This window comes from Ursus maritimus, unplaced genomic scaffold (genome assembly GCF_017311325.1).
Source record: "Ursus maritimus isolate PB19 unplaced genomic scaffold, ASM1731132v1 scaffold_12, whole genome shotgun sequence".
In the NCBI taxonomy this organism is placed as follows: Eukaryota; Metazoa; Chordata; class Mammalia; order Carnivora; family Ursidae; genus Ursus; species Ursus maritimus.
Genome location: NW_024423564.1, coordinates 51,051,476 through 51,073,385, shown reverse-complemented (window position 1 = coordinate 51,073,385; position 21,910 = coordinate 51,051,476). Strand labels below are relative to the sequence as shown.

Genomic DNA, 21,910 nt, shown 5'->3' with positions numbered 1-21,910 from the left:
TTTGGTTCCATCTGTGCAGTATGTTCTTCCCACTTGAGTTCCACAATAGTTCACACGGGAGTGTGGATGAGCCAACAGGGTAGCATGACTGCCAAAAAATGACAGATGTAACCCTAACACCACACCTGGACTACTGCATGACACACTTACGTCGGATATGAATGAACCAGCGAGCACGCCAAAGAGAGCAAGTAGGATGGGAAAATGGCTGGAAAGATGCCACATGAGAAATGTCTGAGGGCCTGGGACAAGAAAAACCGAAGAATGAGTACAACTAAACCAACATTTGAAGGGCTGATAGGTGAAAGGACGATGTCATTTATTCTGTCATTTCCTGGAGAGCAGAACTCAGACCAATGGGTCGAAGTTACTTGGGGATACAATTCGAAGAATTTTCTGACACGGCAGCTGTCTAGCAGTGGAGCAGGCTGTCCAGTGAAGGAGGGCCGGAGTCCCAGAGCCTGGCACTTTGGGGCAGAGGTGGGTAGGCTGGCACGGACATCCCCCAGGTCCTTCACAACTCTGCAAGTCTATCTCAGGAGAGGCCCATGATGGCTCCAACAAAGCAGTCTTGAATTAGCAACTCATTTTATAAACCGGTTCCTTCAGTGTGTTATAAAGCTTGGCATCGCAGGAGAATACAGGGGAAAGACATCTTACTTACCTCAATACTAGCTATAGTTCCTACACTACATGAAAGGCCCCGTCTACGTATTTCACAACTACGTAACGCTTATCACCTCTAAGGTTACCCGAAGTGCCAAACCCACCTCTTTCTCATGTTAAATTTCTCATTCCAACAAGATAGTGGAGAAAGGAAGCTATCACCAATGACGTTTAAAAATGGACTTTGAAGAAACAACTGCTTTGTATTTGAGCATATTAGTTAATACCATGAACTTCAGTTTGCTTATATGTAAAATGGGGATGACAGTGATATTTACCTCTAAGGGCCATTCACTCAACAGATACGTGAGCGCGAATTATGGACCAGGCCTTGTTCCACTTCCTGGGAACTTGAGCTAACAAGACATACAGCCCTTGTGGAGCTTCTCTTCTGGTTGGGGGGAGATGGCAGTACACACAGCAAGCGAACTGGAGTATGTTAGTGTGAACATACTATGTAAAAGTGCTATGACACAATTAAGCAGGGATAGGGACAGGGAAGCGGCGATGGCAGTTCCTAAGAAAGGATTCAGTAAGCTAATGCAATAAAAATGACTGCATGGACAGGTTCAGTAGAACGTCTTCAGTAAGTATTAGCTATTAGACCACGGAGACTTCTGAGCTCCCAGGACCTACAGCTAAATGCATCATCCAGTCCTAAATGACTGAAGAGGTGGTATGTATTCAAAACCAAAACCGAAAGGAGCGGATCCTGATTATTTTCTTCAAGTGGACGAATCAATGAAAATATCATGACTCTGGGGTTCTGGCATTGCCTCACTTATGCAAGGATGCTGATAAGATCTGTAGGAAATATAGATATGCAGGAACTGGGGCTTGAAAGCAATTACATCAGGTGAGTGACCTAACTTTTCTAAGCTTTGGCTTTTCCCCGAAATTTGACCAGGACTATTAGAACGTTTAATAATCACATACATAAAATGCTGGGCACACAGCAGGTACAGTTAGCTTACATTATCATCATCATTGTCCAAACTCATCTGAATTTTCAGATTTTCACTGTTCAGAATGAAAAAACAAGGCCGTATTCCTCAGGAGGGAACATTCCACAATCACGTGTTGCTAGGAGTTGGCCTAAGGTCACTTGTTATGAGAACAAACCAGGAAAACATAAGGAAGCGTTCAACTGATTAAATGCTCAGTCCAGTTCTCAGCCTTGCTAACTCCTTGGATGCGGTCTTCAGAATTCCAGAAGATGCAAACAAAAGACACACTGATTCACTCAAAACAGTTCTTCGTACAAATCTGAGGATTTAGCCAAAAAGCAGTCCAAAAGGATTTATGAAGTGTGCTTCCCTCCGCAGAGCCTGCAAGGAGACACACAGGCTCCCTTTAGTCAGCCCTATTTTCCCAGAGACCTCTGTAGCATCGTCTCTCCGCTTCTCACCATTCTGAGTCTCGGGAAATGAGAATTTAATTTGTTCTGCGCTGAACTTTTTCTCTTGGGGACTTTACAAGGAAGGAGCTCTTTCTGTTTTCCCCTGTCAGTCCCACTTCCACAAAATCTTAAGTAAAGGAAAGCTTTCAAATGTTCATTGGTGTTAGTGCCTTTTCTACTAGCCATCCCCAAGACAAGAGGGCTATTTCTAGAACTGGAAGTCCTCCATTCACTCCTATAGCACAGTAACCCCTTCTCTGCTGATGGGAGCCATGCATCCCGCAATCTGCCCCTTCCAGGGGTCACTGTGATCCCCTGGTACTTCAAAAGGAATTAAGAGGGACAAAGGTGTGTGCTTTGCTGGGTCTAAGCCAGTGCTTCTCAATCTGTGGTGAAAGACCAGTTTGTTCTTATTTCCAATCCACCATGGACTGGTAATTTTCATAAAATACAGTAAAAATTAATTGCTAGGAAAAAATTTAAAGACAGAAAGTGCAAGCCAATGTTTTATTACTAGATTCGACAGTCATAAAATTACTTTGCCACACTGCAAAAACTTTAAATGTTTATTCACAACTTCTGTATTTTATCTAGCTGTGGATTGCAGCACTGATCTGTTACTGGTGAGCCACGCACACTTTATTTGAAATGAAACATAAAGCCAACTTTCCCTATGAAATATTTAAGTGCAGTTGTTGGCACATAGTAATCACTAAATATGAGCTACTGCTGTTCTCCCCAGGCTGGTGCGATGAGGGGACACATTAAGGGGACTGAGATGATGTCTGAGTTCCTACTCTGTTGCTACTGACCTTGGACAAGTGTCTTCACCGTCCTGAGCATTAGTTCAAAATGTAAAATACATAATGAGATGATCTACAGTCTACCATCTTAACCGGTGACTTGTGAATTTAACTGAAACCCACAGTGAAAAAAATTGCAATGCATTATGTCCCAGTGCACAAACCCACACACACAACTGCCAAGTTTCATGAAGCAGTATTATCCTTACCACATGCTATGCATTCTGATTATTCTCTATTTTTTTAAAACGCTGCTCAAGACATACTTGGTTTCAAACCTACAGCTTGAAAATGATCTCTAGGGTTCCTGTCCTCGATGGTAGGGCTGACAAGTAAGTCGGGTCCCTGTCGGTCACCTACAACTTGACTTCCAGACAGCACTGACATTACTAAAGGCAGGTGCGTCAGTCTGCTGCTTTTGTTGAAGCCAGCTGATTCTACACTGGGATACTCTTTTTAAAACATTTTAAATTCAAGTACAATTACAGAGTTATATCAGTTTCAGGTTTACAACATGATGATTCAACCATTCATGTCTTAGTGTTCATCAAGATATGTGTACTTATCCCCTTTAACTGTTTCACCCCACACCCCCCCCCCCAACCTTACAATGGGATATTCTTAGTGAATCTATTGTCTGGGACTCACACCCCTGGATAGTAACCTAGAGGCATCACTGGAAAACTCCTACCTGCCCTCCTGCAAGTTTCCTTCAGGCAAATTGACAGACGATTGTGAGCAAATTTCCTTATTGGATCTTGCTGTCTGGCTAACTTGCCTCCTTGCTTCTGGAGAAGGGGCAGTCGTGGGCATCCACAGGCCACCAGAAGTGTTAGGACTGCACTGGTATTTCCACTCCTTCACGTGTTAGAAGCAGCAGGTGAGAGACTGCGTAGGAAAGGAATACTGACATGCAGCCTCCTCTGTGAGAGGGGATTTTCTAGCCCTTTTATGCTTTTAATGAATCATTTTAACTTGAGAATTGCAACTCTGTTAAAGAATAAAGCATGAAATTATTTCCAATGACTTCTATTGTGCTCTGTATCACCTCCCCTTTCCTCTTTGTAAGAACATCTCCAATTGGCCTCCAGCTCCGAGTAGCCAAGTGCTTCGTTTGGTAACCTTACCCTGGTGTTGTTACGAGGCTCTGTCGCTCTCTCCAGGTGACACAGGTCTTGATGCTCTAGGGGCGTGGGATGGAGCAGTGAGGTGTTCTCTCTCACCTGCACCCCCACCTTCTCCCTGAGCTGACTCTTGGGTTGCTTCATTACTTTCCACAATGAATTTGAGAGCTGCTTCTGAGGAAATGACAGCTTTCAAAAGGCCCCACCTGAATGCTGGCTTGCCTCTTCATGAAGTTCAAAGGGGAATCCGGAAATGACTTCCCCACACACACACCCTTGGTGGGGGGTGAATTTTCTGCCTGGCTAGAGGCCTGCACTTTGGGATACTGTCCACATCCTGGCTCGCTCCTGGGGGGAACACATCTGTGAACTCTTTGTTGAGCGGCACCGCCAGGGTTCCCCTCAGAGGTTGTGAGGAGTGCTCTCCTGTTAGGCACTAGCTAGAAAGCTTAAGTTCCCAGCCATTTTCTGTGGATTCACTTGAGACCATAGTGTCCAAGAAACCTCACATCCATGTCCCATCCAATATGTCCTCCCTCTTTCCTCTCTCCACCCCTTAGTTTTGCAGAGTCTGGGCATGAAGGCTTCCTTCTGGGATAACATTCACCAATTTTCAGACAAATGATGATCTCCAAGTTGAATGCACCCTTCTCTGAGGGAGGTTCCCCCAAAAGTTGACATCTCTCCCTCTTCTAGCCCTTTTACATGGGTGCGAGGGATGAATGCAATTCAAGAATCGGTTCTGCTGAAATGACCTTTTGAAAAAGCTCTGCAGGAAAATGCTGGCCACAGAGCTGCAGTCCTCTGACCATAGAAAAGTGGGTTGTCGTTGTTTTGTTAAGCCTGAATTTTTTGTTGTTTCAGTGTAGTTACACAATGTTATTACATTAGTTGGAACACTGGATAGCTACAAGAAAAAGAATGAAACTGGACCACTTTCTAACACCATGCACACAAATAAAATCAAAATGGATTAAGAATCTAAATGTCAAAAGTGGGGATTTTCAACACTTTGTTTTTAGCTGTGAGCTCTTTTCACAAAGAACTCTTCTTAGAGAACAGGGAAGACTCCACTCATCACATTACCTTAGATTTCTACTGCAAGCCACACTGCAGGCTGTCACAGCAACGGACAGAGACGTGGTCCTTGTCCTCAAGGAACTCCCAGTCTAAGGAGACGTCAAATACACCTAACCCCACACATAGCCCTGTAATTGTGACAAGTGCTCTGAAGAAAAAGCACAGAGTGACACAAGACTGGACATACTTGGTGTCAGGGAAGGGGTCTCTGAGGAATCACTATTTAACCAGAGGCTAACAACCAGGTGGAGTGAATAGCAAGGGTATCCAGGCAGAAGAAAATGCACCTAAGGCAGGAGGAGACCTCGTTCCCCAAGGAATGAGCCAGTCAACTGGGTGCGAAAGATGAAATCAGAGAGGTTGGTGAAAGCCAGCCTGCCCAGGACCTCCAAGCACATTAAGGACAGTAGTCTTGGTCCCCAGAGTAAAGAAAGCCCATCAGAGGGCTTTTGGTGCCATGATCAAATTTTCATTTTAAAAAGGTAATGACACTGCACAGCTTGAGAGAACATCAGAAGGCAAGAATGGAATGGGGAAGGTAATGTGCATGGCGGTATGTAAGTTTTAAAGTGTTTCTACGTATGCTGGGTTTAATCCCTTTTCAAAGCCTCACCTACTAAACAACATTCAAGAGCAAATTGAATTAACTTAACATTAACTTAATTTCCGATACTTTCCTGTTCTGGACTCAGACCCTCCCTCTTACAGCTTGCTAGCTGTGTGGCTTAGGGACCGCCACGAGCCTCCTCAGGTTCCTCAATTATAAACTGAGGCACACTCTTCTACTCTGATTTGCATTAGCATGAAATGAGCACCTGGGTGCTCAACAAACGTGGACTCGTCTCCAGCAAAAAAGGTAAAAAGGCCTCTTCTATTTGATCCAGTTGCTTAAACAAAATTCTCTATATATAAATTACACAAGAGATGGTCCAAGATGAATTTACTGGAGAGTGGCACATTTTATGGTATTAGGATATTAGAATAATTTAAGACTTGCTAGGTGAGTCAGGATTTTTTTTTTTTTTTACAGATATCAGTGGGTGATAATGAAACGAAGATTTATGTCTAGACATTTTACTGGCAGACATTTTAATTAAAACTCCTTGATATCCTCCCCATAAAAAAAAAAGGTGTCTATATTCCCAATGACATAGCTTCCCAGAAATCTAGTCTTTATCAATGTAACTTTGAGAATTTCCACCTTCCTAGAGGATCTAACCTCTACAGTAAAAATAGTGTGTTATCTACAAAGGGGTGAGCAAAGGTACCACTGCTTCTCAGTCTGATGCCCAGGGCAGACACTGGGAGATGTGGATGGGTGGGTACAGCACTCCTTTCTGTGGACCAGATGGAGCCTCAGGAGTTGCAACAAAGTGCTCTAGGCAGCTACCCCCACTCGCCCGAAGATACTCCCAGTGTGACGGCACTCATTTTCAAAGCGGGGGGCGGGGGGAATGAAGCAATGGGAGTCTAAGTAATATAGGTAATACACCTGGAATTTGATTTACAAAGAGAATATGAAAATGAATTTCCCACTAAATTGGAATTGTTCACATCTTCCCATTTTCTTAACAGCACTACCCATCTCCTCATCTCATGGAAAACACAAGTACAGTAATAGTACAAATGCGTAAAAACATAATCAGCTTAACTCGATTCCATTTCTATTACGTGAATTGTTTTAACATATATTACATCAGAGGCATGTATTACAACCCCAAACCCTTTCGAACAATTTAAAGAACTACAGTTGAGAACGTTCCAGGAACATTGTCATACTTGGCATTCTTTGTCAATGGGAATCTTCACAATGATGTTCTAGGTACAGAAGGAAAGTGTGTTGGTGCCTCCCTTAGTCTTGCTCATGCTTAATGAGAATTTGTGTGGTAAACGATTAACTGAACAGGTAATGGTGAGAATGAACTGCGTGACAGGGGTATTTTTGTAAATATGAATACAAAGTTTTAAGAGAGCAATTTTTAGGGAGAAAAATCCTCTACAAGCAGCACAGAAACACAAAGAGGCTTGCTGTCTCAAAAAGCAATTGATCTGGAAAAAACAAGTCCATTTAATGACACATTTCTAATTGCCTGGTTATTCAGAAAAGCTAACAATGTATTAGGTGTACCTAAGTATCTGATTGGTGTGGCGGGGTCAAGAGCTCACACCCCTGCTCCAACTTTGCATGGTCTGATCAAGGCAAAAATACTGCATGGGATTTGGTGGGGGCAGCGGCTACAACTACCATCCGATTTCCAAAGCATGGCCCCAAGTAGGAGCTTTGTGATGTAGTAGAAATGGTCCACAAATGCTTTTTACTCACGGCTAATAAAACATGATCCCTAAGACAAGATCACTGCTGCCTTACTTCTTGTCTCCATGCTTTTACTTCTCTTACTTTCAAATGTAGACATGTAGTAACAAATAGAACTGTTTCATGATCAACAGCAAGCTTAGAACACTCCTTTTAATGAGGCTGGTCGTATTTGAGTTACAAGTCTAATTAGGATATGTACAAGTCTGATTTATTTAGAGACACGAGATACTGGAGCGATTCTTTTCATTGTTATTTCTACATTTTGAGAATATGCCACACTTGAATGTTCCTTTAGTCATCAAAATGGTCACGTATGTACACAGAGCTAGCTGTGTGTATATAATTCATGGTACACAGTACATGCACATATATATACAATTTCATCTTTACCACCATTCCAAAGAAATGGGCTGAGACAATTGGAGCATGGAGAGACCCAGCGAGCTACCCTGATTTCACCAGAAAAAGTGTAAAGCCAACAAGAGGTACCCCAGCACCTCACTGACTGTTTAGGCCGTTTTTTCCATTTTTTTAGTACTGTTAGGCTTCAGTTTCTTTATATTTTACAAATTTTTTTTTAACCATGCTAAGTTATCTCAGAAACCCTGGAAATATGCTAACAATCTACAGACTAGAGAAGTTTAAACACAAAAAGACATGAAAATAACACGTTAACATTTTGAATTCTTATTTGAAACTGTTATCCTCACACTGAAGAATAAGGAAGAGAGCCATCAACTCACTCCTGTTGTGGGCTGCAACAGTGCTTTTACCCTGAAGTGCCTTTTTTTTTTAATTGTGGTAAAATATACATAAAATGCACATTTTAACTATTCTTAAGTATACAGTTCTGCGGCATGAAGTACATTCACACTATTGTGCAACCACCACCATCCATCTCCATTTTTTTATCTTCCCCAATAACTCTGTACTCATCAAACATCAATTCCCCCTATCCCCCACCAGTCCTGGGCAACAACCATTCTACTTTCTGGCATTAGACTGGAATTTGACTACTCTAAGAATCTCATACCAGAGGGGCCACACCATAGTTACCCTTTTGTGTCTAGCTCATTTCACTTAGCTATCATCAAGGTATGATATAGCACAGGTATGTTGCAGCACACGTCTGAATTTTCTTTCTTAAGGCTGAGTAATATTCCATTGTACCCATACGCCTCCTGTTTACCCATTCGCCCACAGTTGCTTCTACCTTTGGACTACTGTGAATAATGCTGCTATGAACCTGGGTGTACAAATACCTGTTTGAATCCCTTCGTTTGGGTATATAACTGGAAGTGGAACGGAATGCTGGATCATACAGTATTTCTATGCTTAATTCCATTCTTACATACCTAAATGAAGAACGCAATGAACACACCAACCAAACATTGTATGTTTTAATCAAAGCAGTGGAAAAACCCCATCAGATTTTCATTGCATCACATTTCACTTAACCTGTTGGAACACCTTCCATCTATGAACTGCCTTGAAGATGCCAAAGACCTCCAGGCCTAGGCAAGCCTTCCAGAGCTCTTGCCACAGACCAAGCCTCAGGCTTTCCTTGACAGGAAACAGGACCCAGTACAGCTCCATCTGTAGAAGTGCCGGGGTGATTCCAAACTACACCCAACACTCAGCTCTGCAGCATCCCACAGGCTGGGCGTGGATCCTGGCATCAGACTCCAGTAAGTATAAAACCTGAGTTTTTATAAAACTAGTAACGGGAAAACAGGAAGATGAAAGAAGGTGGTGAAATCCTCACCAAAGCCAATGATTGCACAACACATCGCTCCCGGAGGCACTTTTTTCCACCTGCTAGAACACTAAAAATTAGGAATGTTTCAAGTTACTTGAGAATTCACCAATCCCAGAACTTTCCTTTCTTAGAAGTTCTTCCAGGGTTTCTGTCAGAAATTCCCTTTCTGTTTAAGGAAGCAGAAAACTCCCAAGGAATTCAGGACCAATGGTATAATATACAGCTCCCTATAATTAATCAAAAACATCATCTAGCCTGCAGCTTAGAGAACCTGTGAATGTATGAGGACATGTGAAGGTACTGGCCGTAACGGGGTCGATGCCGTGCGGAAAAAAATTCAAGGCCAAGCAGTCACTCTTTGGGAGAGAAGAGGGGTTAAAGAGAATTGTGTGAACCAGCAAAGGAATGCAATGACCAGAACCATCTGAGGATTACACAAAGGGTGAAACTGACCCTCTCTGGATGGGAAGGCAAAATGTTGCCTCTCTGCTCACACCTCTGGTCCCTTTTTCCTCCTGCCTCAGGGAAGGACTTGATAGTACACTTGGCCCAAGTCCAACACATTCACTGGGCTGCACTGATTAGCGGGTAAGGTCTCTGTATACTGAAGGGTCACACATGTGGCTTTTCCTTCCCTGGCTCCTCTCACCCTGAGTAGGCACACCCTGACCTCAGCGGGCTCTGCCATCTCTTATCGCAAGCATATGGGTCACTGCTTCGGGTTCCTACAGCAGTCATCTATCCAGAGGATGGTTAGATTCCCAATACAGACATGAACCTGGGAAGACCTAAGAGGTCTCTGTTTAATGCACTGAGCCTAAGCTATATAAAATTATGTGAGCTTTGCAGCAGACTGTGAGCTAACACGTAGTAAGTTCGTGTACTTTGATTCTCGTCTGCTGCTGACGCACGTACACAGCTTCCTTAGGGGTTCCAGAACCTGCATCTAGTGTGGGATGCAGGCTAAAGATGCAGCATGCTCTGTTAAATTTCCTAGTCTTTTATGCAAACCTGATGCTGGGTTGGTATTCACAGATTTATCTCCCTAAAATCAATTTGTTTTAGATGTCACTTCAGAGTGGTCCTCAATTCTTGACAGAAATAAATTTACATTTTCTTTTCATGTAGAGGTGACAGCAACAATAACATGGACATTCAGCAACTATTTTTTTGAATAACACTAGATTCTAAATTATTTTTTATGTTTCTGAAACATGATGTGTCCCTATCCATTCCTTAAGCACAAAGATATAATTTTATTCATGCAATATCACCAATGTTGTTCAACATGCAGGGCTTTTTTCCCCTCCCTGTTTAAGCTGAATTTCATTTTGAACATCTAATGTTGGCAAGTATCTAGCTTATCAGGTTACCTCTCACATTTATAAAAATGGCAAATCAATTACTCCTCACAATCCCAGTGCAGCTCTTCCTGTCCCTGTACTTTAATAAAAATACCTTTGTACACTGAAAGGAAAAAAAACCCAAAAAAACAAAAAATGGAGGGGGGGGGCGCCTGGCTGGCTCAGTGGGTGAGGCATGTGACTCTTGATCTCAGGGTTGTGAGTTCAAGCTCCATGTTAGGTGCAGAGATTACTTAAAAATAAAATATATATAAAAAAAAAAGGCACAAATTTCTCTGAATACCTCTTCGGAAATACTAATTCACACTTAGCACTTATCTAGCACCAGCACCTGAAAAGTTTGAAAGATCTTAATACATGTCCACTCAGTGCAAGCATGTTCACCCTGCCACGCAAGCAACTACCCAACCCCTCCTTATCCCCGCCATGTCACAAAACAAGGCAAAGACACAGGGAATAACATACCCTACGTTACAGGAGATACACAACACAAGAACAGGGTAAGCGGGTTTCTGGGTTCCCGCCACTGTTCCACATGCCCACTTCATCTTCGGTCTTCCTTCCTGGGCATGACAGGACTCCTTGGATGGAAGGCAAGATGGCTGCCATCCTTCAGTTATCACAGTACTGTACCTTTAGAATGGACAGCATCAGCACTGTGATAACTGAGCCAGGGCAGCCTGTCAGTCACGCTGTCGGCCAGCACCATCCTTTCTGGGAGGCTGCACGACTCCCTCCGAAGGCTCCTTGCAGAGTGAAGAGCTAAAAGACCCCCTTCTGGTTCAAGATGTGGGGAAGCGAAGAAATAGTAGGGTCATGGCGCAGCAAGTGTTGAGACTGAAACAGTAAAAGGCCCAGTTGAATCATATGAGGATGAAAGATGAAAAGAAGATGAATGCATGGTAATGATGAGCAACCATGTGATTACGCTTTCACTCTGATAATACATCAAATATGCAGTAAGCTTCCCAGCTGTTTCAGCGTTATCTCTCTCACGCATGGATTCACTGACTTTATCTCCCTGACCTCAATCACCCATGCAATGAATACTTATTGAGGAACTACTCTGTTCCAAGTTCTCTTCTAGATGTTCAGCCAACGAAGATGAATAAGACATGGCCCTTCACCCTCAAAGTGCTCACAAACATAGCCACACAGCCACAATACTTCACATGTGCGCCTAACATTAAACAATTTCCTATGTGCATTCTCATTTGGTTTTCACAAGAACCCATATGGGTCTGTCCATGAATTACTCATTACTTTATCACCAAAGAATTCCAGAAATAGATTAGATATCATTAGCCCATTTTACAGACAGAAAATAAAAACCTGAGAGGTTAGGTGATATACCTGAGATCGTGCCCTAAGTTATGGTAAACCTGGGCTCAAATCCACATTCAATGATCAAGCCCAGTGCTTTTTTTCTCTATCCCAACCTGGCCATTTGACTCATCAACTGGATACACAATTTATGCAAACAAAATGATTTCTGAAAATATTTAATTTTGGCTTAAGATTTTTAGTTTCCTTAGTATGTCAGATCATGAAGCAGAAACCAGTGGGGATTTTATGCTTTAAGGAAATATGCACATTAGAAAAACAAACAAACAAACAAACAAACAAAACTCCCTTTTATTGTTCTTGCTCTGAATGCTAAGGATATACTCAAATTGATGACACTGATGACAATTATGTAGTTAAGCCCACCCGCACGGTGTTTTCCACTACAGCTAATGTCAATTCTACAGTTAGGTGGTGCAAGAACCACGGACAACCTTTGGAATGCCTTTAAAAAAAAACAAACAAACCCCACAACATACACACATCACTTGCTTTGAAATTATCTGTACCTTTGAGATGCACCCTGAAGTCATTTCAGGAATGATTCTTACTTTTAATAAGAAGTACAAAAAGATTCTGAAATTGGAATTCAGGCTTCAGAATCTCAGCTTATTAAAACCATGATTCACTCGGTTTTTTTCCACGTCAGTCATAAGATCTCAAGTTATTTCAATATGAGTGGAACTTGACAGATATTTGAAAAATAATTATGTTTTCAATTAGGCATTTTCTCAGTTTCAATGATTCATTATATGTAAATTAGATATTAGCACTGTACTTCAAATAAGACCGATAGATAAGTCAATTCTTTAGATTAGAAGTCAGACCATAGGAGGACAGTGACTTTCTGCACTATGAAACTGACCTAATCTTCAGAAAAGTAATCTCCAGTGAAATAATCCACCTCCACACAAATTAAAACAACATTCTCTAATGTGCAAAAATATCTAATACTTGAGGAGGTCACAAAGGCTAGGTCTTAGCCAACTGATGTAATACAGAGTTGAAACACGAGAGGGCAACGAAGATTAAAAAAAAAAAAAAAGTTGGATCCTACAACCTGAGGTTCCTGGAAATAGCTGCACATTTTCACTCAAATTATAAACATCTGCTACAGGAAAAAAAAAATGATATTGTGATTACTTGAGAATAAAATTTTAGATAGCTAATCTGTCAAAAAGAAGAAAAAGATTACTACCTAACGTTTCCTGGCCACAGGTTGCATCAGCTTTGGAAAAGATGAATATTACTCCGAGACACTAAAGGGTGGACAAGTATGGGAACAATTAAGTAACCCCGATGTACTTAGTAGTTATTAGACTGTTGCTCACGAAACCTGAGCATTAACGTAACTGAATGTCTAAATACAAGGTATACAAAGGTGAGCTTCATGTCCGTCATGCGTCGCAAAGCTGAAATTCCCCTTCGTTAGCCATGACCAGAACCCACAGAACTAAACATTCCTGGTACAGTAAACAAAGGATCTTTCCTTATGTCGCTCTCGCTTCACTTTTTTTTTCTATCTGAACTGGGACTTAAAAAAAAAAAAAAAAAAATCAACCCAGAGACCAAGTGATAAAAAGCAAACTGTTATTAGTCTGTGAATAAGAAACATTTTTTCTCAAAAGACTTTTCATATAAAAATCGAATTTTTAATACTAAAACAAGGGACTGCAGGTACTCGTGCTGCACTACCAAAGCATACTGCACAGAGGAGAAGAAAAAAGAATAGTGACGTAAAATGCTCTCCTCCCGAGATCAAACTGATTTTAAAGTTCTTCTATGATAAAAATGATACAAACCGAGAACAATTTCTTCGTGACGCAAGCACCAAATATTATCAATAAATCAAGTACCTGTGGTAAACTGGTATACTAAAGAACCTGCTTTTAAATCTTGTGGAGTACAAATGCACACACAAAGAACATGGCACGTCCCTCTTATCTCTGGACTAAAAATGAAAATACAATGACTTCAAACCTTTAAATAACTGAGTCAGTCACCGGAGCACCGTAAAATAAGCAACACGAAGTATTTAAAAAGTACTTTTAAATTAAAATAGCTTCACTAGGTCTAATTTCAATCCACCAGGCTTGTACTAAAATGTGGTTTTTCCCCAACTTGAAAACTGTAATCCAACTTCACTGATATTATAAAATGTGCACATCTGACCGAACCGGGAGGCTATAAAAATGTGCTGTCGACAAAAGAAGCTCAAGTATCAATTACTGCTTTGCATCTTATTGCAAAGCTTTGCTTCGTTAAGAGTTTTTAAAAACTAACCTGGAGTGAGGGGGTTACAGGTTTGTTTTTTTTTTTAAGAAGAAACGAACTGGCTCAAAAGGCCAGGAGAAGCCAAGGACCGTTGCCCTGTGCAGGGCACTGTCCACCCCAATCCTCGCAGAGAAGCATTAACTGGGAGTAATTAGAAAGCAGTGTCCCACTCCCAGCACTGGCCCCTAAGTCATCTCCTGCGGCATATCCCTGACAGATCCATCACAAGGAAAAGCCCTACCAAAACAAGTATGGACACAGTAACGTAGAGGGAGAAAGAACAAGCGTTCTCACTTATGCTAACAGGGATTTTAGTCCAAAAAGGCTACAGAAGACTAAAAATTTACAAATAAATGGATCAGCCCCTAAATTCTGTTATTTACCTTCCCTCTTCTACGCACACACAGCATACATACTTGTAGTCCAACTTTCTATTCCACAGTTATCTTGCTTTCTGCTTTTGTTCTAAGCTCCATTCTCCGCCCATTTTGGATTTTATAGTCTGCTCACGAGTCAATTTTATTCTGATTTCACCTCTGTATTAAACCTTTTGAGATAACTAGTCAAAATGATCTATCCCTGGCTAGCCATCTCTAAACACCCTATCTCTAATTAATCTATGATTTCCTCATTGCTGCAGCACTGTCATTTAAAAATGCTGGGTCTTAGATTCTCAGATGCCCTGCACGGACAGCTAAAGGGGGCAACACCAAAGATTTTCATCGACCTCAAGTTCTAGACCCGTGAGCTGCTCCAGAAACAATTAAACTCCTCTTTTCCGCAGAGTCCACCATTCTCAGAGCTTTTATTCCTACATCTGTAAAATACACACATTTCTACTTGTACCATATGCTACGGTGGTAGTGTACTCACTATTAGGTGCTATTTCTTACACAGGCGTACGTCAGAGATACTGTGGGTCTAGTTCTAGACCACTGCAATAAAGTATCACAATAAAACCAGTCAAAAGAATTTTTTGGTTTCCCAGTGCATATGCTACACCATAGCCTCTGAAGAGTGCAATGGTATTACGTCTAAAGAAACAACGTACAGAGGCACCTGGGTGGCTCAGTCGGTTAAGCTTCCCACTCTTGTTTTTGGTTCAGGTCATAATATAAGATAGCCCCCCACATCAGGCTCGCCGTTGGGGGTGGAGCCTGCTTAAGAGTCTCTCTCTCTCCCTCTGCCCCTGCTCGTGTGTACCTTGGCTCTCTCTCTCTCAAAAAAAAAAAAAAAAAAGTACACACTTTAATTAAAAAGTACCTTACCCAAAAAATGCTTATCATCTGAGCTTTTAGCAAGTCATATTCACTGATTACAGATCACCAAAACAAGTATAATAATGAAAAAGTTTAAAATATTGTGAGAATTACCAAAAACTGACACAAAGACACAATGTGAGCAAATGCTGTTGGAAAAATGGTTGTCAATGGACTTGCCCAACACAAGGCTGCCACAAACCTTTAATGTGTAAAACAACAACAACAACAAAAGAACAAACACACACACAAAAAAAACAAAAAGGAAAAACCACAGTATCTGTGAAGCCCCAAAAAACAAGGTATGCCTGTACTGTAATTTGACACTGCTAATAATTACTTCTTCAATCAGCAGTATTGTTCCTGAAGTCAGACTGTTTTCTTCATGGCACTTCACGACCCTAATCACAGTCTTTCCCACAACGTGCAAGCTCAACAGGTATTCGATTAACTGATGAACCTTGTCATTTCCTATGGATTCTCTAAACAGGTTATCAACCAAAGTACACGTTTAATTCCAGCCTGTCTGTACAGTCTTAAGCAAGGCACATGACAGTCTGGATCTATAAGATGAGCATATTGCATTTAAATCACCCCTAAGTCCCTTCCAGTGCCATTAGTGGATCTCATTAGAAAAACCAAACCCCGAAGACAGCACTATCTCCATTCAGGTCGGCATTACACTTTTTTTTTTGGAGGCAAGGGGTCAGCAGCCTCATGGGCCCAATTACCACCAGTGGAGCTATGATGTGGGGATGGGGGTGTGGGGGGGTGGAGGAGAGAAAGTAAATGAAGGAGTAAGAAAAAACAGAGTGGTATCACTAAGATGCCACCAGGTGTCACAACAGTTACTGTGTCACACACTGTTCTCTGATAAGAGTTTGTTATGCCCAGGAGCCTTTTACAAAAGTAGCTACAGCCAAATGTGTGGGTATCTAAGTTTTCCCATGACACCTCTACTAGCCTTTCTAGTTCCCTGCACACTTTCATTGACCTTCCTGAGTAGGGCATGCCTCCCACATAGAAATATGCAAAGCATTCACTATTAGGTCTCATGTTCTAAAATAATGACTCTTGGGGTCCCCAAACTTCCACATGGAACACAGCAAAGGAGAGACTTCACGCAGTCACCTCTTCTGAAATTAATCCATCGACCAAAAGGAGCAATGTTATAGGCCGGTGCTGTATAAGACATGTGAATGCATGCATGCATGTATTTTTAAATATTTTAGTAGCCGTATTTTTTTAAAAAATTTAAACAGATTAAATTAACCTTAACAATATATTTCATTTAGCTACATATACCTAAAATAGTATCATTTGAACATGTCATCAATATAAAAATAACTTGAGATATTTTACTTTCTTTGTACTAAGTCTTTGAAAACTGGAGTGTAATTTACACTTACAACACATCTCAATTCAAACTCTAGATTATCATCAGAAATACTAACCTATACTTAGATTTCACACATTTTACAGTTTAAAAAGTAGATGCATATGTCCAAACTGTTTCCAAACATATTTAAGTTTTCTAATAACTGGATCAAATATCAATTTTAAGAATTTACTAAAATTTGAAATTCAGCTCATTATTGTAGCCAGATTTCAGGTGCTTGACAGCAACACGTGGCTACCATATGAATGTAGTTACAACCTGTCACCTGCATTCTTTTAAACCTGAACCAGACTGAAAGATGTTATCTCTTCAACCAGCAAGTCCTTCTACAACACCCACCAGGTGCACAATGATGCCAAGTATTTTCTGCCCCACTACTGATCCTTAAGCTGTCAATACTTTGGTGATGATCACTTATTAAGCAGCCCCTCCCAGAGACTGAACAACACTTTTCACTCAGAGAGAAAGGTACGTCTCAATTCAAGAAAAGAATGGAGACGCTGAAATTCAAAGATACACAGTTCAGTTCCAAAGTAAAGGTGGAAAATCCTGACGTTACTTCTTTGTCCAGGATCTTAGTCACCCCGCAAAAGTTACAGTCATTGTTTATAATGAGCCTCTGAACTTCGTACTTACAGCAGCTGTCACTGCATCCTGATTCTTCACCCTCCTCAAGTGCTCCCCCTCAGCCTCCCTCCACAACCTCCTTTATACTCTTCAGAGCACATTCCAGGAGCCCCTCTTCAATTCATTCTGAAAACTGCTTGTTATTGTTGACATACCAAAACATATGAATAATTCAATAAATGAATCCCGAACCACCCTATTAATCATTCATTGGTCTAGGTACCCAAGTTACCTTGAGAGAAGCTTCTCTGAATATGCATGGGAAGTACCCCCTCTACTCTTCCCCAAAGGAGCCAATTACAAACACTTTGGTTTTCCCTCCCTATGTCAAAGTTCAGTGTTCCTCCTGCAGCTGATTTAAAAGTTGATCTTCTAAAGGAGCTGGATTCCTAAGATAGTTCTATTTTGAGCGTTCTTCCTGTTCTGAAGCTAAAGTTGGAAGGGCTTAGGTGGTGATGTCATGAAAGAGAGGCTGTTGACTTTTACAGAAGGGTCTTCGGCAACTCTGGGGATGCTCATACAGTGGAACCGAGGGGGGTGATGTTCATTTCTTATCTTTCCTTTCCCTTCCCTTCCTTGTGAGTCCCAGCTATTATTTAGCCAGCAAGAAAACAAGTTCAAATAAGCATGCAAACGTATTTACATATTTACTCAAAAATGAAAAGACTGGGGAGATGGAAAATGCCTCACACTCTTGGGAAGAAGGGTGACAACCGCCTTCTCCACTCTTCATCCCCACCTTCCCAAATATCTATCATAGGACTACGGACAAAAAGGATAGGAAGAACAGCTGGTGAGAAGAATCAAGGGGTTAGAAATCTAGGAGGCTTGAAGAGGAAAATGCTGTTGGGGATATTTGGGACAGAAAAGGGACCCTTGGGTCCCTTCTCTTCCACTGTTTTCTCCTCCCTTTTGGAATGGTTGGATTTGGGGCTGGGTGTGTCTTCTGCTTGGGAGGCGTGTTTGGCTCTGGAGAACCAAGAGGGGCCAGGGTGGGGCCCAGGGAAAGAGAGCCAGAGACAGGCTGCTTTAGGCCAGATTCTGGGCTAAGCTCTTAGGGAAAGAAAAAAAGGGGGTTGTGAGGAGAGAGCAGACAATTCCATTAAAAAACCTGGTAAGGAACAAATAAGGGCACTGACCTAAGGAGGTCACCTCTCTCAATCTAAACCCAGCACATAGTTGCTGGTTGGTGGGGTGCAGGTCCAGAGGGAAGACAAAATCCCAGCACATCTGTAGACCACAACTTGCCTGGGTCCTGGGATGGACGTGCCCCGTGCAATCAGCAGGTGAAAGCAGCACTTTCTCGTCAATTCTGGGATGGGGTATTAGCTAAGAACTCTGGGGAACACAAGATTCTCTGGTTTTTCAGCTCACCTCTCCTCCAAAGCGAGAATAAGCACAGGTGTGGTCCTTCTCCAAGAAGCTGGCAGCTGGCGTGCGGGTAGCTGAGTGAGGGAAAAGATTCCTTGGCCCGGGAAGGCAGGGAGAAGCCGTGGGTTCAGCTGCGACCAGGAGCAGGCGATCTCCGCCAAGTCCCTTCCCCCTTCTTGAAAACCGAACAGGACCGGCAGAAATTACAACAACGCACCCCCCTCCCCAATAATGTTTCTAATAAAAGAAACGGCCTCTCATGCCTACATAACAAAACTGCACACTCTGGTTGATGGAAATAAACAGGTGAGCCCGTTGTGACGCGGGAAATGGGATGGGAGAAAGAACGCACAGAGAAATCGAGGCTTCCTCGCCCTCCCTGCACACCCTCCAGCCCGAGAGAATGTGCGTGGCAGGTTGCAAGCTAAAAATGCCACACTGAGAGACCCCCCCCACCCCCCGCCCCGCGCCCATTCTCCCTCCTACCCCAGGGTACAGCGTCCCGGCCTCGTGGTAGCGCCCGGTCCCCGGACGCCGCGCGGGGCTCCCCCTCACCCCGGACCGCCGCCGCCGCGGGGACTCCGCTCTTCCTCTCTCCTCCCTCCCTCCTCCTCCGCCTCCTCCTCGCAGACTCCTCCCGCCGGATCCTTCATGTAAACAACATCCAGGCTCTATTTACAGTCGCCGCCGGACGGCGAGGGACCCACGCCAGCACCCTGGAAGAAGGCGGGGGTGGGGGAAAAGAGAGTGCGCAACATTTACACACGCACCCCGCCCCGCCCCTCCGCGCCGCTCCCCCTCCAAGGGGCCGGAGCGGGGTGCCGGGGACCACCCCGCGCCCTCGTCCAACCTGCGCCGCTCCTCACACCCCGGCGAGGGCCCGAGGACAACCGCGGAAATGCCCAGGGGTGAGGCCGCCCCCCCACCCCGCCGGAAAAACACACACACCTCCACAACAACAAACCCAGCCCGGCAACACACGCTCGAAGTCCGTGAGGGAGTGCGGAGCCCCAGGCCCGCCCCGTGCCACCGCCCCAGCGCCTGCTGCCTACCCCGCGGCGGCGAACTGCTTGCGGTCCCCGGAGGCGGCTGAAGGCAGGCGCCCAGCGCCGGGCAGCGACGCGCCCTCGGCCCCCGCCGCCACCCGGCCCGCCCTCGGCCCGCCCCCCGCGCGGGCGCCCAGCCGGCCGAGCCCCGCGGCTGCGTGTGCGTGTGCGCGCGCGCCGCGGCCAGCCTCGCCGGAACGGCTCTAGTCGCCCCGCCGCTTCCCGCGCCCCCGGCCGCTCCGGCGCGCCGCCACACCGCGCCGGGAGCGCCGCGGCCAGTGCTCCGCGGCGGCGCACGGGCGCGCACACGGACGTAGACACTAGGCGGCACAGAGCCCCGCGCGGCCCCTCGCCGCCCGCAGGCGCCCGGTCCCGCGCGCGCCCGGCCGCCCCCGCGCCCGCCCCGCCGCCCCCACGCCCACCTGCGCCCCCGGGGGGTCCTGGGCCCCCCCTTCCTTTGTTCTTCCCGTTATATGCATGAGGATTATCTAATGACGCAGCAAGGCTCGCCACAACGTGACCGTCGCCATTTTTCTGTTTTTATTCTATCTCTGCCATGTGATAGATGGGGCGGGGGGGTTGGAAAAGGGAGAGAGACAGGTTTAAAAAAAAAAAAAAACTTCCGGGTCTCATGACCGGGAAGGGAGAAAAACAAAAGGGAGACGAGACACAACTCCAGGGGAGGGATGTGTGCGTGTGTGTGCACGCGCGCGCAGGCGCGCGTCCTCCTCCCGCCTCGGCTCCAAGAAGGGAGGCTCCCGCAGCGGACACGGAGCATCCTCCCATCTAGGGAGCCCAGTGACACCCCCCTGCAGCCGTGGCGTCGCCCGTCCTGGTCCCACGCTCGCTGCAAATGCTCCGCGAAGCTGTCAGCTTGGTCACTTCTGGCCGCCTCCACTTGCTTTTCACCCCGGAGCTCGCGCCCTGGCTCCCAAGCGGGTGTAAGGTCCTGGGTTACGTTCGGGGAAGTCTCACCATAAACGGAGGAAATAATAAAGTTTAAAGGCTACCGAATTTCCTGTGTTTTAAGATAGTTTGCTTGCATGCTGTTGTATATGACAACCGCGTGGCAACGCTGGGCAGAATCTTGTATTGGTTCGAATCCTTCCTCTTTCTCTATACCCTTTTCTCTCTCTTCCCAAAGCAAGACACACCCTTGTGTGGTGTTCCTTGGGGGGGGGGGTTGTTATGTGGAGACGGACCATTCATCATAGCTTGATTTACTTTGTAAGAAATTTTATAAGTGGTTGTTCAGGGTCAGGGAGCATTGTTTAAGAAGACAGTTGCGTGCAGCAAGGTGGATTCGCGTTACACTGATCGTGTTCACATTTGGACGGCGTGATAGACATTTCATTCTTGCCCAAATCTCGTGTTCACGGTTGCTGAAAAAAACAAAGTATTTGGGAACTCTGCCACGTTTTTCAGTGAGATATAAAATTTTGTACTTTTGTTTACTACAGTATTTCCTTTGGGCACTTTCACTTTTGTTTCTCTTGAGTTTCCTTTCTGGTTTCTTGTCTCAATTTCACAATTCACTGCAGAAAGGGACTGTAGCATCAACTAGGTAGGGTTCCTCGCTTTACGGACGCAGAAACGAGGTCGTGAGTAGTGATGCAAGTTGCTCCAGGTCACATTTAATTAGGGCGGAGCTTGGATTAAGCTCACCTGATAGCTCTGCTGGAGGGGTGGAGATGGAGGGTGGGGGATGGTAACGTCTGGCGGCACCACCGCTTTGTAAAATTGATATCCTAGACATTAAAGATGGAGAACACTTACCAGATCATTACCTTCTTGGGACTGGTGTGAATTGATTGCTTCTTCAAAACCCCCTCTTTTATGTTTTGACGCGACTATATCTGTTAGTTCAAGTTCCACTTCACTCTTCCCTGGGAGAGTTGGTCATCTCACTGAACAACCCTACATGACTGTAATGAATTGTTTTTATTAGACTCACAGAGTAGATCACTGCCCCTTTGTCCACCTACTGTTTCCTATTTCGTGGTGCCTTTCACACTTCAGCATATGTAACAGTTGATGTATCTCCCTGAACTGGAGCGTAAGCTTGGAGGCAGGGCCGT

General features: G+C 44.2%; 1 long non-coding RNA gene across 1 annotated transcript; it reads right to left on the bottom strand.

The window, feature by feature from the left end:
- Positions 1–298: 298 nt before the first annotated feature.
- LOC103663058 lies at positions 299–20,960 on the bottom strand. Its single transcript, XR_005834149.1, has 4 exons — positions 20,255–20,960; positions 19,273–19,502; positions 18,790–18,961; positions 299–1,994 (listed from the first exon to the last, which is right to left on the bottom strand). It is a non-coding gene; the product is annotated as an uncharacterized LOC103663058 (long non-coding RNA).
- Positions 20,961–21,910: the final 950 nt, after the last annotated feature.